Consider the following 17,191-nt stretch of genomic DNA (forward strand, 5'->3'; position numbering starts at 1 on the left):
TTGTACCACTGCTGTGATGGGAAGACTTGTCCAGGTGCAGGTAGGTAGCGGGAGAGTCAGTGGTCTGCGTATAGCAAGTTGTACCTCTGCTGTGATGCGAAGACTTGTCCAGGTGCAGGTAGGTAGCGGGGAAGTCAGTGGTCTGCGTATAGCAAGTTGTACCACTGCTAGTAAGTGAGGACTTGTTCAAGTGCGGATAAGTGGAAGCATGGAAAGAGTCAATAACTGAATGAAGACAATGAGAGCACAGAGGAACTTGTTCCAAACAGATATGCAGCGTTACAGCTAATAGTCTATAACGGTATGTATACCGCTGCTGAGTAGAGAGGCTTGTACAAAGCGGATATGCGGGATAATAACTGATAGTCAATCACAGGTATGCATATCGCTGCTGAGTAGAGAAGCTTGTTTCAAACAGATATGCAGCGTAACAACAAATAGTCTATAGCGGGTATGGATACCGCTGCTGAGTAGAGAAGCTTGTCCTAAGCGGATATGCAAGGTAACAGCTGATAGTCAATAACAAGTAAGCATACCGCTGATGAGTAGAGAAGCTTGTCCAACGAGGATATGCAGGCACAGCAGGAGCGCTGAACGACTGTAGCGGTATGGGAACCGCAGATGAGCAGAGCAGGTAATCCAGCAGACAGCTGAGGACACGAGCAGGATACAGCAGTCTGTAGCGGGTATGAGAACCGCAGGTGAGCAGAGCAGGTAATCCAGAAGCCAGCTGAGGACACGAGCAGGATACAGGAATCAGTAGCGGGCATGGGAACCAGCGATGAGTAAAGCAGATAGTCAGCAGGAAGCTGGAGACACTAGCAGGACACAGGAGACACCTTCACAGACTCACAGGGAATGAGACTCAAGATCAGGCAACGATATAATGAGCACAGGTGCCTTAAATAGGGAGAGGTGCCTGATCCACCAATTAGATTAAAAGCAAAGGTCATAAGTTCTTGGATGCTGCGCATGCGCAGTCCATCAAGATGGCGGACGGCCATGGCTCAGGACAGACGCTGGCAGGAAGGCTAGAGAACCACGCACCAGCGCAGAGGCACTCACGGTCCGGTGAGTGACACACTTATCTGTGATATCCTAAAACCTTGCTGTGATTTCCTGCATCTTATTTCAGAGGCAGGAAATCTACTAGCAAGTCAAAGGGTCTAATTAACATCCTTTCTCCAGACAGTCACAGTATACACATACCCAAAGAAAGGTACAAACCCCAAACTAGCCATTTCCCCACATCACAATACACAAAAGACTTCCATCCACAAAGGCTTATTGTATCAGATATATACCTCCAGAAATAATGAATTTCCTCTAGTAAGGTTAAACAAGAAACAAATTTATTTCCCTGGTCTGAGAAATAATGATATTTCTTCATCATCATCCTTTATTTATATAGGGCCACTAATTCCACAGCTGAACAGAGAACTCATTCACATCAATCCCTGCCCCAGTGGAGCTTACAGTCTAAATTTCCTAACACACACACACACACAGACATAGAGAGGGAGACTAGGGTCAATTTGATAGCAGCTAATTAACCTGCTAGTATGTTTTTGGAGTGTGGGAGGAAACCGGTGCACCCAGAGTAAACCCACGGTTGGGAATTGAACTCATGACCCCAGTGTTGTGAGGCAGAAGTGCTAACCACTTAGACACGTTGCTGCCCATATATTCCTTTTACCAAAAAACCCACAATATCAAAAATAAGTACATTTGCAATTATATAACTAAGCGCCCTGTGCTATTTCCTTTTAATAAATTTATACCATAAGCTACTTGTAAGTGATCCAGTCACAGTGGTCAAAGAGGATGAGCATGGAGAAGTGACCCCTGGATTTGGCCGAAATAAGATTACTAGTGACTTTGGCCAGGGCGATTTCAGTGGAGTGGAGGGGGCAAAAATCGGACTGGAAAGGATAATGTGTCTGGGGGGTGTCATAATGTGTCTAGGGTTGGCATGATGTGGCTGTGGGTGGTGTGATGTCACTGGGAGGGGGTGTAAAGATATGTTTCTGAAGTGGATGTCATAATATGTCTGTAGGGGGTGTTATGATATATCTGCGGGGTGTTGTGATGAATCTGGGGGAGTGGCGTGATGTGGCTGGGGTGTAAAAGCTTCAATAACGGTATGTGAGAGCATAATTTGTCATGTATAAAGATGCGCAGCCACACCTCATGTTGACCACGCCCACAACACTATGAGGCCACACCCCATTCAACAGTGCCATCGCTGTGCTGTGGCACATAACGCTTTTCCTCCTTACCTGTGGAGGGGGCCATAAAGTTGCTGTATCGCACCCCAAAAATCATCTTTGCGGCCCTGGTAGATGGTACACAGGTAGCCCTGATACCCCATGGGACAAATGAAGAAATATTTTGATATAGGATGTATTTTATTCCATAAATTTACAAGATAATGTAATGCCTCTTTCCTTATCAGGAGCATTTGGACTATATTCCCAGGAAGTGTCCATGAATACTTTTCATGAAATAATCTCTCATATGGCAGAGATTATAACAGAGGCAAGGTGTGATGGGTGGTAATTGGGTATGAATATTAGTTCCCCTAAATGTGCCACAATGCTCCTTGTCTTTACTTAAAAATGTAAATGTGTTTAACACAATGCCAGGATCGGAACCCAAATAAAATGTTAACACTAATAGATATGAATGTACATGATTTTCCTTAGTAAAAAGTGTTCTAAAAAGTTTGGGCAGTCCATGGAAGGTAATTAGGTTAAGCTTCTCAGAGAGCCAACAGATACTTAAAGCAAACTCACTTAATATATACTGTATGCATATTCCAATTCTACTTCCCTCTGATCTTCCATGTTCCTTCCTACTTAGACAATATTGTCTAATTAAGATATTGTACAAACAAGTAAAACACTAGATTGGAAAGGTTATTAAACTTGATATAAATTAGTGAAAACCATTTGCTGGGTAGCCAGAAAAACATTTAGGCAAATACAAAGGACACCAGCTACCTATACATGTATATAGAAAATAAAAAGTTCAAAGCACATTTTTGTATATTTCATATTTTGAGAAATCAGAGTGTCACTTTATACTTTGCAGCAGTATACCCATAAGCTGTGTAAAGTATAGATAGCCACTGTACAAAGAAACCATAGTAGTCACATAGCTTTTGGAATAATATTCGATAATGTTATAATTCCATCATATTTAATATGTAGATGTGCAGGAGGTTATGACCGAGTTATTGAAGGAGGAGTTATGTCTCTGTGATATGTCTGAGAAAAGTTATTGAATGTCAAAGATTTTGACCTATTTTTTGACAAACTATAATTGACACTCAGGGGACATTTCTTCCCCCACATTAGCATACACAACCCCTCTGAATGCCCTCTCAGTTAAAGCGCCATATATATAACTCATATGTAAGATTATGGGCCTGATTCATTAAGGATCTTAAATGAAGAGGATCCTTATTTCAGTCTCCTGGACAAAACCATGTTACAATACAATTGGTGCAAATGAGTGTTCTGTTTTGCACATAAGTTAAATACTGACTGTTTTTTCATGTAGCACACAAATACTTGATAGCTTATTTGTACACTGAAATTTAAAGTTGATATGTGTGTGCTACATGAAAAAACAGTCAATATTTAACTTATGTGCAAAACAGAACACTCATTTGCACCCCTTGTATTGTAACATGGTTTTGTCCAGGAGACTGAAATAAGGATCCTCTTCATTTAAGATCCTTAATGAATCAGGCCCTATGTTATGAATTTTATCCTTTTTATTTACAAACTAGCTAAAAGCCCATCAAAATGCTGGAAAAAATAAAAGTAAGATCATGTTGGATCCTTTTGTACCAAACTTGACTTTACCATTGTGGCAGCATTAATTGAATAGTTTGTCAGATGGATGCTCAGTCGCTTAATGCTTAGCATGGCAAAATTCACAAATACTGTTCATTGGACCGTTATGAGCCTTAAAATTTGTTTAATCAAAGTCACCGACGTTAAGATTGGCAAGACATCTTGTTCGCTGACTTGGCGTTGACATGACATTACCACTGTCCTGTTCAAATTCTCTTTGGTCATCAATTAAAGTATGTCGCCGGACTTTAGTCCATTCTGCCCTTTGTCTGTTTGCTGTTTCTTGCTGAGCAGTTACTCCCACAGCAGACATTTGCCTTTTAGGTTGCAGTTACACTTTGTTGCTTAAATTAATTTGTATATTCCTATTAATTTAATACTAAGTGCAAATAAAATGAATGGCTAGAAAATGGATTCAATTTGGAATACCATGGTAACTGCCCCGCCCCAACATAAATAAACCAAACAAAATAAGCCCAAGAAATGAGGAAAATCTAGTCGGTAGGAATAGTCAAGTACACAAAAGAGAAATTTGCAAACATTTTCCCAAAATTGTTTGTGTATTTTGTGTGAGTATTTAAACAGGTGAGGAGCAGCATTAGCCTTTTATATATATAGATAGATAGTAACATTAGTTGCAGCACAGTGGCTAAGTGGTTAGCACTTCTGCCTTATAGCACTGGGGTCATGAGTTCAATTCAAGACCATGGCCTTATCTGTAAGGAGTTTGTATGTTCTCCCCGTGTCTGCGTGGGTTTCCTCCGGGTGCTCCAGATTCCTCCCACAGTCCAAAAACATACCGGTAGGTTAATTGGCTGCTAACAAATAGACCCTAGTCTGTGTGTCTCTCTCTGTGTGAGTGTGTGTTAAGGAATTTAGACTGTAAGCCCCAATGGGGCAGGGACTGATGTGAGTAAGTTCTCTGTACAGCGCTGCAGAATTAGTGGCACTATATAAATAAATGGTATTAATAATAAAATAATAAAAATGCATTTCAGTACAGTTGTCTGTTGTGTTATAGCTCTTTACTGCCACCTAGTTTTTCATCACACACATAAAGATGAGGAGCAGCATTAGCCTTTTATATATATATAGATTGTTTTAATGGTTCTGTAAGCATTGTTACTTTTTTTTGTTTATTAAATTTCAGTTTAATAAGTTGATGTCCTTATTGCTCTAAACATATCCACAGTATGTTTAGAAGAGATAGATTGCTTGACTGTCTTAATGCCTTAAATGCAAGTGTGGAAGTGTTAAATCTTTTACCAATCAGATAGCAGAGTGTGTGCAGTAATTTAGTTAAGGCTTCTACTAGCTGTAGATGGTGGCAGCTATAGGGGTGTATGGAAGTGAGTGTCTTGTGGTGGGATCCAGCTAGATCTTGATATAGGTGAGTTCTGTAATTCTGTTTGGTGTTACAGTTACTTTTCAAGTCAGAAGCGCAATGAGTTCCTTGAAAAATTAGATGTGCTAATTTGTCACAATGCAGAATTTCTCTCGATCCTTGTGATCTGCTTGGTTTAATGCTACCCTATTGGGAGGTGCGGAGTCTAACGAGGTGAAGGTGTTTACCAGGGACCCATGAAAGGTCGTTTGGCCTTAGCTGCTTGTGCCTCACAGGTCGCGGTTCTATGAGTGGGTACCAAGCGAGACCTGTTGGAGATAACAAAGGAATCTAGACGCAAGCAGATACAAGTGGTGAAGGTATGCTGGTGGCAGCAAGAATCTGCTGGCAGAGGATGTCCGGATGTCAAGGTAAAGCTAGGAAGCTTATGAGCTGGATACCACGCGGTAGAGATAATCTGCAGACAGAGGTTGTCCAGATGTCCAGGTAAAGCTTGGAAGCTTGTGAGCCAGATATTAGGCAGTAGTGATAATCTGCAGGCAGGAGTTGTCCGGATGTTGAGGATAAGCTGAGAAGCTTGTGAGCTGGATATCAGATGGTAGCAATAGCTGGAAGGCACAGGTAGCAAGGAGGTCCAGGTAAGTTAGGAAGCTTGGAGCTGAATACTATATAGTAGCGATAGATTGCAGGCACAGATAACATGAAGGTTAAGGTAATCTGGGAGGCTTGGAGCTGGATGCCAGATGGAGCAATAGTCTGCAAGCACCAGTAGCACCAAGGTCCAGGTATGCTAGTAAGCTTAAATCTGGATATCAGGTAAAATAAAATTCTGCAGACACAGAATATAGGAAGCCATAAGAAACCACTTCTGATCAGGCAGGGGGACTTGAAGTTCTGGCAGCATTGGAGGGGCTCAGGTGCCTTAATTAGTCTGGAAGGCTTAAATTAATTAGCCAATTGCTGGAGGGCAAAATCAATAAAAGACCTGAATCTAATATGGCGGTTGCCACGAGCAAGATGTGGTGCTCAGCACCAGAGAGAAGGAGGACGCGGGGCACACAGGTAAGTGCGCCGGGCCCCGACCGAATGGTCTGCGGATCCAGTGCATGACTGATAGTTCAGGAATTAGGAGAATCTGTGTCGTAACAAACAGGGCTTGAATTAAATTGGTGCTCAACAAGTAACTGTTGAAAAAAGAGCATGGAACGTTATTGTTGTTCTATTCATATTCAAAACCAAGTAGATCTCAAGATGTTTTCTGATTTGAATCTGGGTATAAGCACACACTGCCTAAATGTTACATGCCGTATGTTAACAGACAGAACATAGTGCAGTATATGCACAACCACATAATCAAAAAGATGTTTTTTTTTTACACTAAATGCGTATTGTCAAGACTCGCATCAGCGTGTCGGTTTCTTCTGCTGTGCATCCCTACTGTTGCCATGACAGGCAGGAAATCACTTCCGCTTCCTTGTCCCAGCTGTCACCAGGGCAACAGCCAGGACGCTCTTCTCCTCACCACCACGTTCCGACAGAGCTGTCAGTCGGGCACAGGCACAACAGGTCCCCTAAGCCTGATTCGGTGGTAGTCAGCATATCGATGCTGACTACCCCGTCAAGACTCACCCCGACGTGACTATTCCGAAGGAGCTGGTTCCCGACCCTGAGCGATGACGACTCCTCTTCACCCCGGCAGTAGCCAATGACGTTGAAGCAAGAAGGCGGCTGCAGCTGATGACATCATTGAGCATGCCGACGGAATTATCACTATTGTTAAGGGGTGAGGTAAGTATGCACCCATGTACGATGCATTTTAGAAAGGATTATACATTGTACATGGGTACATACTGTTATGTGCGTATTGTCGCTAACCAATAACGATTGTCGAACCTCGATTTGTGTTTCCAACGCTCAAAGATTTATTCGTAAATAGTAGAATAATATGCTCAAGCGAAGTGATAATAAATACAGCCGTTACTTATCGCAGGCGCTCTGGATCCAGTGTGCAGCATTCAATCCTGAAGTCTGGGGACAAGATGTCTGAACACTAGATGTGAAGCTGCTGCTTATATACACACAAAAATACAGTAACACAATGAAGATGGTATAGCTTGCATCTATTGGTCCAGGTCTCAGGAAGGTCCAAGGGGTTGTCAATCATTAGCTAGTTCATCCTAAGGAATCCAAAGGAGGGGGTCACCTCTCCAGGGGGTATGCTCGGCTCTTCCCGCCAAGATTCCTTAGTCTTAAGTAGTTCATAATTCCCTATCATTCATAACTTGTGTATGCACCCTGCGATTCCCTCGCAGGGTGAACCAAACAGTAGGATATGTAAAAAGGTTTATTATGATACCACTCATGATATGATTCCTTCAACCTGTTCCGTGTATTTCACTAATATGCATGTAACTCTAATAATAACATATAAATTCTACTATATTTCGACATAACTGACTATGTGTTGCAACTACCATTAATGTATACTATTTTATAAGTATGTGTGTTTGTGCGAATGTATGGTAAAAGACCTATTACTGTTGCTGCCACGTGTAGTGGATGCGTACGCCCTTTCATGCCGTAGCTTGCCCTTGTACGTCGATGCGTACTGTACGCATCTTTTCAGACAAAGACAACCAAGTTTGTTCGACTTTAATTGAAATGACTTTATCCAATTTGCTGACTTCAACAGCTCCACCCTTTGATAGTGTAATAAACTATCACCCAATCACCATTTCAAGTTCAGGATTATACAATACTTCTTCACAGACCATGATCTCGGTATCGGTTACCACCCTTTCAGTCTTTTTCTCAGTGTTACTCCTATGAGACCGCTTTCCACACTTCAACACAGTAGGAACACATTTGACAACTAAACCAATTGCTAAGATGACACCCAGTATAAAGAGAAGGAGCTTACCTACACTAGAAACCATTTCTTGTACCCACTCCCCCAGACCGGAGAACCATTTCACAGGGTTCAACCACGAGAACCAACCTGCCACCTTTTCCCCGACCTCATATAATGAAGAATTATGGCTCTTTCGAAATTCCCATTTCAGCTGCAAAATTTCATCCATCTTCCGGTCTATAACCTCTTAAGGGTCATCCGTATTATTAGTAATGTACGTGCAACATTTGACACCGAACGGGGTGGCCAGTGTCACACAGTACCCACCAGTAATAGAGGTGAGATAATTTAGTGCCAGTCTATGTTGCACCAACTCCTTCTTGTACGCTTGTAGCTCCCTTACAGTATACCTGAAAGTGTCATCGTACATCTCGGTGATATTATCTATTAATTTAGCTAGGTCTTGGATATATTTAAAGTTTAATGTTCCCCGAGCGGTCCTGGTGAGGTCTAGATCAACCATAACTTGAAAACCAGCAGTTTCACTAATCAATTTTGTAGCTATGGGTTCCTCACCAGGAATCATATTTCTCTTCCCACGGTGTTCATACTGTGTGTGTATGTATGGTGGTGATGTAGTCTTGTGAATATCAACCATTTCTTCATGAGTAATAGTCATGATTTCAGGAACCAGTTTAGCTAAGAAACACAAGCCCTTGGAACTCGGAGTCACCCAGGAATAAGCTTTCCTCCCACAAACAAAATACACATCATCAGGGAGAACATAAGGAACAGTATGCCTATGAATTATATCACACAGAGTTTTGATAAAACTACCCATGCCTAGTGTCTCCATTTGCTCTAGACACGTGTCGGCATTAATGACATTTTTACATTTATCTGTAGAGACTTTTCCAATGGATACCTTCTTATGTTTGGTTATACGCCCTAATTTGTGACTTCCATCAAAATTCCTACCTATTAGTGACCTTGTGAGTCTCCCTCTAAAATGAGTGTGGCGAGCCATTGTCTGATCTGATGGGTCAGCCTCCCAATTCTCCAGGCGCTTTGCATGAGATATATTTAGGCACAGCAAAGATCTGCCTATGGAGTATTGTCGAAGTGTCAGACTAGGGGACCTAGTGTTATTGTACCTCCCGTCTATGGGCCTCCCACTCCTCAATTCGAGTACTTCAGATATGTTTAGTGGAAATGGCACTAGTCCTATATTATGCTGCCCTTGCGGCACATGAGAGCACACCCAACACTCGGTTTGGTTTAGCACCTTACCCACCAGGGTGTTAGGAACTCCCAAGTCAGTACAGTGAAACTCGGGAACTACTCAGAAGGCCAGGTGTTCGCTGGAGCCCCTAGTGGTGGGGACAGACTGGGCTGCGGGCCGACTGAGGGTCGAGTAGCGTATACTGACTTAAAGGAGTTTCCCAGAAGTGGAGTGATTTGATGGACTGTAGTATAAGAGAAATCCAAGGTCCAAAGGTCACAGGCACAGAAGCAATATCCAAGGGCAAGCAAAGGGTCAAACTCACAGGCAGAGAAGCGAAATCCGAATTCCAGGCAAAAGGTCAAGGTCAGAAGAGAAGGGTCAAAGGTCCAATAACAAGCAGGGGTCAAACACGGGTGGTCAAATCTAAGGTAACAGGAACCTAAATGGATAGTACAAGCAGGCAGCAGGACTGAGGACAGAACGCTATAACTGGCAATGAGGCAGCAGACCTCATTGCCTTAAATACATAGTTGGCCCAATCAAAACTTACATGCACCCCTGCAGACTAATGAGAAACATAGCACCAGACCAATCAGGGCTAGTCCCTGATAGGTGCACCCAGATGCAGGCTAATGCCTGTAACTAGTCCCCTAATTAGCCCACAGGCTGTGTCCACTTTTGCGCATGCGCCCGGCTTCCAACAGCGCCAGGACGCAGCGCTATGTGATAGGCGTCCGGCCGTTGCCTTGGCAACAGCCGGGTAGGAAGTGGAAGTGACGTCCCGGTCGTCATGGTGACGGCCGGGACACTGGAGCAGGTAGGAAGCGAGCCGCGGCGGCTGTGAGTACCGCCCCGGCTCGTGACAGTACCCCCCCCCCCCCTTGAGGAGGGGTTAAGGAACCCCGACATCCAGGCTTAGTGGGAAACTTCCTAAAAAATTCTTTAATGAGTTTACCAGCGTGCAGACGTCTCTGCGGTATCCAAGAACGCTCCTCAGGGCCATAACCCTTCCAATGAACGAGGAATTGGACTTGACCCTGAACCCTCCTAGAATCAAGGATTTTTTCAGTAACATATTCGTGGTCCCCGTTCACCATCAGAGGCCTGGGCCTGTTAGAGAGAGACCGATTAAATTTTGCTGGGAGCAGCAACTTTCTTCAGAAGTGAACAATGAAAGGTCGCAGGTATTTTTAAGGAAATGGGTAGTTTCAATCTAAATGCCACTGGATTAATTTTCCTCTCAATTGGAAACGGTCCGATGTATCGGGGCCCCAGCTTCCTACAAGGTTGCCGCAACTTGATGTTCCGTGTGGATAACCAAACATGATCCCCCACTTTCAATGAACAGGGTCTACGGTGACGGTCAGCGAAGATCTTGGATTTTCGGGAAGCTTGACCTAGTGCAGCGTGCACCTTTTTCCAAATGGACCTTAGCCTGGCCGTAAAAGCAGGCGTTCCGGAATCTCCACAGGGAACAGTAGTAGAAAATGAATTGGATTTTGGGTGAAACCCGAAGTTGCAGAAAAACGGGGACGTGTGAATAGTAGAATGGCAAGAATTATTGTACGCAAATTCTGCCCAGGGCAGGAGAGAGGACCAATTGTCGTGAAATTTAGACACATAAATGCGCAAAAACTGTTCCAGAGCTTGGTTCGTCCTCTCTGTCTGTCCATTCGACTGAGGATGATATGCTGAAGACAGACTGATAGAGATCCCGATGGACTTACAAAAAGCTTTCCAAAACCGGGCAATAAACTGGGATCCTCGATCTGATACTATATCTTCAGGAGTCGCATGAAGACGAAAAATATGCGTCAAAAACAAGGTGGCCAGGGTCCTGGCATCTAGTAGCTTGGGCAAAGATATAAAATGTGCCATCTTACTGAACCGATCGACAACTACCAGGATGGTGTTATGTCCTGCGGATACTGGTAGGTCAACAATGAAATCCATCGACAGATGGGTCCAAGGTCTGCTCGGTGCCGGCAAAGGTAACAATAGCCCAGAAGGATGGTTCCTATCGGTCTTGTTTTTAGCACACTCAGGACAAGCCCGAACATAATTCTCCATATCGTTTGACAAGGTGGGCCACCACAACCAACGAGAAAGAACCTCAATAGTCCTACGGATTCCCGGATGGCCAGCAGAGCAGTTGTTGTGGCCTTCAATGAGAACAGATTTCCTTAAATGGACGGGGACAAATAATTTGTTGACCGGTGTCTGAACTGGAGCGATTCTCTGGAAGCGCCGGATGGTTGCTCCTAGGTCCTGGGTGAGACCAAGATGAATAGCAGTTGTAGAAACAATAGACAACGGGTCCGGAGACTGAGGATGATGGGCCAAAAAACTTCGGGACAAGGAATCGGCCTTAGTATTTTTAGAACCTGGACGGTATGTAATAATGAAGTTAAATCTGGTGAAAAATAAGGCCCAGCGGGCCTGCCTAGGATTCAGAGTTTTAGCGGTCTGAATGTATTGGAGGTTTTTATGGTCCGTGAAGATGGTGATGGTATAGGTAGCTCCCTCTAACCAATGCCGCCATTCCTCCAGTGCCAAATTAATGGCCAACAATTCACAATTGCCGACATCATAATTACATTCGGCCGCTAGAATTTTTTTAGAAAAGAATGCACAAGGATGTAATTTTTTGCTCCTTGGGTCTTTTTGAGAAAGGATAGCGCCAGCACCGATATCAGAAGCGTCCACCTCTACAATGAACGGAAGTTCCGGAGCAGGATGTCTCAGCACTGGAGCAGAAATGAACGCGGCTTTGAGTGCCGAGAAACTCGCCAATGCCTCCGAAGGCCACTTCGCTGGGTTAGCTCCCTGTCACGGGCACTAGGAGTCTTTGCCCAGGATATCACCAGATGATGGACTTACCAGAGTAATACAGTTGGTAATATGGTTCTCTGGTAGCAGGGTGACAACGGAACAGGAGAAACAGCAGATGGTGAGAGAATGCTCGAGGAAAGTCTATGACTAGCAGCACTGGTAATGAGTAGATGACTGTACACGAGGAACTAGATGGACAAGGAAACGTGAGGAAAGTCAGTGGTCTGCGTATAGCAAGTTGTACCACTGCTATAGTGAGGAGGAATGTCCAGGAGTAGCGAGGAGGTAGTGAGAGTCAGCGGTCTGCGTATAGCAAGTTGTACCGCTGTCTAGGTGAAGGAATGGAATCCAGGTGAAGGTAGGTAATAGGGAAGTCAGTGGTCTGCGTATAGCAAGTTGTACCACTGCTTATGTGAGAGGATACTTGAAACTGGTGTCACAGGGAACAGGAGTCAGTGGTCTGCATCAGCAAGTTGTACCACTGCAATATATATGTGAGGAGGGACACGAGGAGATGAATGTAATGCAGAGTATACACGGGCACACAGAACTTGATCCCACGATGATATCCACAATACAATGATAACTGAGCAGGACTGCTTAAGTATACAAAATCACAATAACTATCCAGGCAATAGGAAACAAAGTCAATGGTAGCAATAGCCTCAGTGGATAGGAGACTCCGGAGGAGAACACAACACAGTCCAGATGGATATGCAATACACAAGCAAAGTCAATGAGAAGTATGCATACCGCGGTTCAGGAGAGCAGGCTGTCAGAGAGACGTGCAGGGATAGGCCGGCAGGAGGAGAGACCACTGGAAGGTGGAAGCGGAAATCAGGTTGGTGCAGCGCACGGCAGGTAAACCAGCATGAACGAGGCAATACTCAGGAAGCAGTAGTAAGTGGAACTGGAAACAAGAAGAACACGGGAGAGTTGAGGCGGTCTGATATCCAGTAGTAGAGATGGAAGCAGCGGAGCGCTGAGCCGATGAACACAGGAGAGTTGAAGTGAGCAGGAACTCTGTAGAAGCAACGGAGGCAGCGGATAGGAATCAGCTGGTTACAGACACGATGAACACAGGAGAGTTGAAGTGAGCAGGAACTCTGTAGAAGCAACGGAGGCAGCGGATAGGAATCAGCTGGTTGCAGACACGATGAACACAGGAGAGTCGAAGTGAGCAGGAACTCTGTAGAAGCAACAGAGGCAGCGGATAGGAATCAGCTGGTTGCAGACACGATGAACACAGGAGAGTTGAAGTGGTCTGGAAACCACAATAGAATAAACAGGAATCAGCATGAGCTGAATACACGAGGAAACACAGGAACACCTTCAGAGGCTCATGGGGAATGAGACTCCAAGATCAGGCAACCAGGTAATGATCACAGGTGGTTTAAATAGGGAGGGTTGCCTGATCATCCAATCAATAAAAAGCAACAGGTACTGAAGGCTTGAAAGGGCTGTACATGCGCAGACCCTCAGGATGGCGGACGGCCACGGTTCCTGAATACACGGGAAGTAGCACTCACAGTCCGGTGAGTGACACTCCCTTTCGAGTGAGAGCAGTGATAGGAGCTACTAATGAGGAAAAAGAGTCAATAAACCTACGGTAATAATTCGCGAATCCGAGGAACCTCTGGATCGCCTTCAGATTAGTCGGGAGGACCCAATCCTGGATTGCTCGAACTTTGGCAGGGTCCATGGCGAATCCTGTTGAGGAGATGATATATTCCAGGAATGACACGGTGCCCACCTCAAATTCACATTTCTCCCTTTTTGCATAAAGGTGATGTTCCCGCAATTTCAGCAGAACTTGTCGAACATGCTGACGGTGCTGAAGTAAAGACTCCGAGTAGATTAAAATATCATCCAGATACACAACTACTGTTTTACCCAGGAACTCTCGTAAAACGTCGTTGATTAGGTCCTGGAAAACCGCCGGAGCGTTGCATAACCCGAATGGCATCACGAGATATTCATAATGTCCAGACTGGGTATTGAAGGCAGTCTTCCATTCATCCCCTTTCTTGATTCGAATAAGATTGTACGCCCCTCTGAGGTCAATCTTCGAGAATATAGTGGCAGATTTTAATTGATCAAACAACACCGAAATCAATGGTAACGGGTACATATTCTTAATAGTGATGTTATTCAGTCCACGGAAATCGATGCATGGTCTAAGACTGCCATCTTTTTTTAACACGAAGAAACAACCTGCGCCTACGGGAGATTTAGAAGGACGTATGAATCCTTTTTTCAGGTTTTCCTCCACGTATAGCTCCATGGCCTGAGTCTCTGGAATGGACAAGGAGTATAACCTCCCTTTGGGCAACTTGGAACCCGGGACTAAATCAATGGCGCAGTCATACTCTCGATGTGGTGGAATGGAATCAGCTTTTCTTTTGCAGAACACATCAGAGAAGTCCTGGTAGGGTACCGGCAACAAGTCTGGACTAGGCTGCAAGATTCTAAGCGGCAGGGTCAAGCAAGACGTGGAACACTTGGGACTCCAACGAGTAATCTCTCCACTTTTCCAGTTGATAAGGGGATTGTGACTGCGAAGCCAGGGATACCCCAATATCAAAGGAGCAGAGGGACAACTAATGAGATAGAAGGAGAGCTTCTCTGTATGGAGAACTCCTACAGTCAACCGAACCATTGGAGTCCTAGCGAGAATCCTTCCCCCAGGCAAGGGGTTACCATCCAGACCACACGTGGTGATGCTTGATCCTAACCTGGTATGCGGAATATCAAGCGTCTGAGCCAAATGTATATCCAGGAAATTACCAGCCGCACCACTGTCAAGAAAAGCTTTCAGGTCCATGGATCTCCCACGGAAAGTTAAACGTCCAGGGACTAATAAAGAGTTTTCTGAAGAGGTAATCTGAAGACCCAAGCGCACCTCTTCACCTGCACTTAGGCTTTGGAGTTTCCCGGTTTATTGGGACATGAGCGAACTAAGTGGCCTGTCTGACCACAATACATACACAGGCCTAGTGAGCGTCTTCTGGAGCGCTCCTCCGGAGGCAAGCGGTAAGCGCCCAATTGCATGGGTTCAGAGGAATCGGGCAGAGTGTTATTGGAGCTAGTGAAAACGTCCATCAGAACAGAGGACTCCCGTTCAGGCTTCCTCTCTCTGATCCGACGATCAATTTTTATGACAAGTTGCATCAAGTTCTCCAGCGTGTCGGATATCGGATACTGGACTAAGGAGTCCTTAATTAGCTTGGTAAGTCCTAAGCGGAATTGACTTCGCAATGCGGGGTCGTTCCAAGCGCTATCCATGGACCATCGCTGAAACTCCGCACAATACTCTTTCGCTGAGCGACGTCCCTGCCTTAGCGTACGGCGATGAGCCTCAGCTAAGGCTACCCTGTCCGGGTCATCGTATAATAACCCCAACGCTTGAAAAAAGGCATCCACAGACTGTAAGGCTGGACTTGTGGAAGGCAAGGAGAAGGCCCAAGACTGAGGGTCGCCCTGGAGTAATGAGATGATGATCCCTACCCTCTGTTGTTCGGAACCAGAGGAACGTGGTTTCAGACGAAAGTACAACTTGCAGCTCTCTTTGAAATTACGGAAGGCTGGCCTGCTTCCAGAGAATCGGTCAGGCAAATTCATCTAAGGCTCCGGTGTGTCACCAGCGGGAACTTGCTGGGGCTGCCGGCCTCTGGAAGCCTCTTCTTGGACTGCCAGGCGCTGGGATAAAGCCTGCACCACTTGGGAAACCGCCTTTATCTGGTTAGCCAGAATCTGGGCTGGGGACAGATTCGACTCCTCTCCGTCCATGGCCGTACGATACCAATCTTCCTGGCCGGTTATAATGTTAGGAACTCCCAAGTCAGTACAGTGAAACTCAGGAACTACTCAGAAGGCCAGGTGTTTGCTGGAGCCCCTAGTGGTGGGGACAGACTGGGCTGCGGGCCGACTGAGGGTCGAGTAGCGTATACTGACTTAAAGGAGTTTCCCAGAAGTGGAGTGATTGGTGGACTGTAGTATAAGAGAAATCCAAGGTCCAAAGGTCACAGGCACAGAAGCAATATCCAAGGGCAAGCAAAGGGTCAAACTCACAGGCAGAGAAGCGAAATCCGAATTCCAGGCAAAAGGTCGGGACACTGGAGCAGGCAGGAAGCGAGCCGCGGCGGCTGTGAGTACCGCCGCGGCTCGTAACACAGGGAGTGATAATCCTCCAAAGGATGCCCGCCTATATTCAGAGTACTGGGGGACTGGCATCGTTGGATGCATCTCTCTTCAACTAGGGAGTCGCAGAACTTGCAGATACAATACTCATCAGACAATAGCCCTTCACACTGCCTCCGAGTTCCTGAGCTAGCAGACCTTTTCATAACCCCCGGTCCAAGTTTGATAATGGGCTGCTCTGAGTATCCTAATAACTTTTCTTCTGCCTCCATTTCATCCGTATCACTCCCAGAACTCTCCTCCGTCCTCCATCCTCCTTCACAAAAATAGAATGTCCTAAAAAAAATAAAAACAAGGAAAAACCTGGAACAAAAGAAAAACAAAAACCGCCACTCCATAGCTGGAAAGATAGTTCTGGGGCAACGTCTCTGGTTCAGGTGTCTCGACTGCAGGCTTTAGGTCTCCCGGAACAGACTCACGAGTGACAGATCTATGTCGTTGGTCTTAGCTTTATCTTGCACTTTCTCCAGATTATGGACTCTCCTGCAGTGGGTGGAATGGACCCAAGTGTCTCTCTCTGCAACATTCAGTGATGTAGTACTGGTCAGCAGCACTTGGTACGGGCCTTCCCAACGGTCTGTTAAACAACCTGAACGTAAGAAATTGCGGATCATAACATAGTCTCCAGGTTCAACATCATGACAGTTCGTTTCTGGCATACCAGGTGACAGCATTTTTAGTTTTTGTTGTTGTTGTTTTAGCTGTCTACTCATTCTTATAAGATATTGTACAGTCACTTCATTATTACACTTCAAGTCGTCTTGTGGACTCACGATCAAATGAGGTTGTCGTCCGAACAGTATCTCAAAGGGGGACAGATTAAGAGGAGGTCTAGGAGTGGTCCGAATGCTATGGAGGACCAATGGCAAAGCCTC

At 45.1% G+C, this 17,191-nt stretch overlaps 1 pseudogene; it reads left to right on the top strand.

Moving 5' to 3' along the window:
- The first annotated feature begins 6,204 nt into the window (after positions 1-6,204).
- LOC142159476 (cytoplasmic protein NCK2 pseudogene) overlaps positions 6,205-17,191 on the top strand; it is a 32,677-nt pseudogene continuing 21,690 nt past the window's right edge.

This window comes from Mixophyes fleayi, chromosome 5, assembly GCF_038048845.1.
Source record: "Mixophyes fleayi isolate aMixFle1 chromosome 5, aMixFle1.hap1, whole genome shotgun sequence".
Classification (NCBI taxonomy): Eukaryota; Metazoa; Chordata; class Amphibia; order Anura; family Limnodynastidae; genus Mixophyes; species Mixophyes fleayi.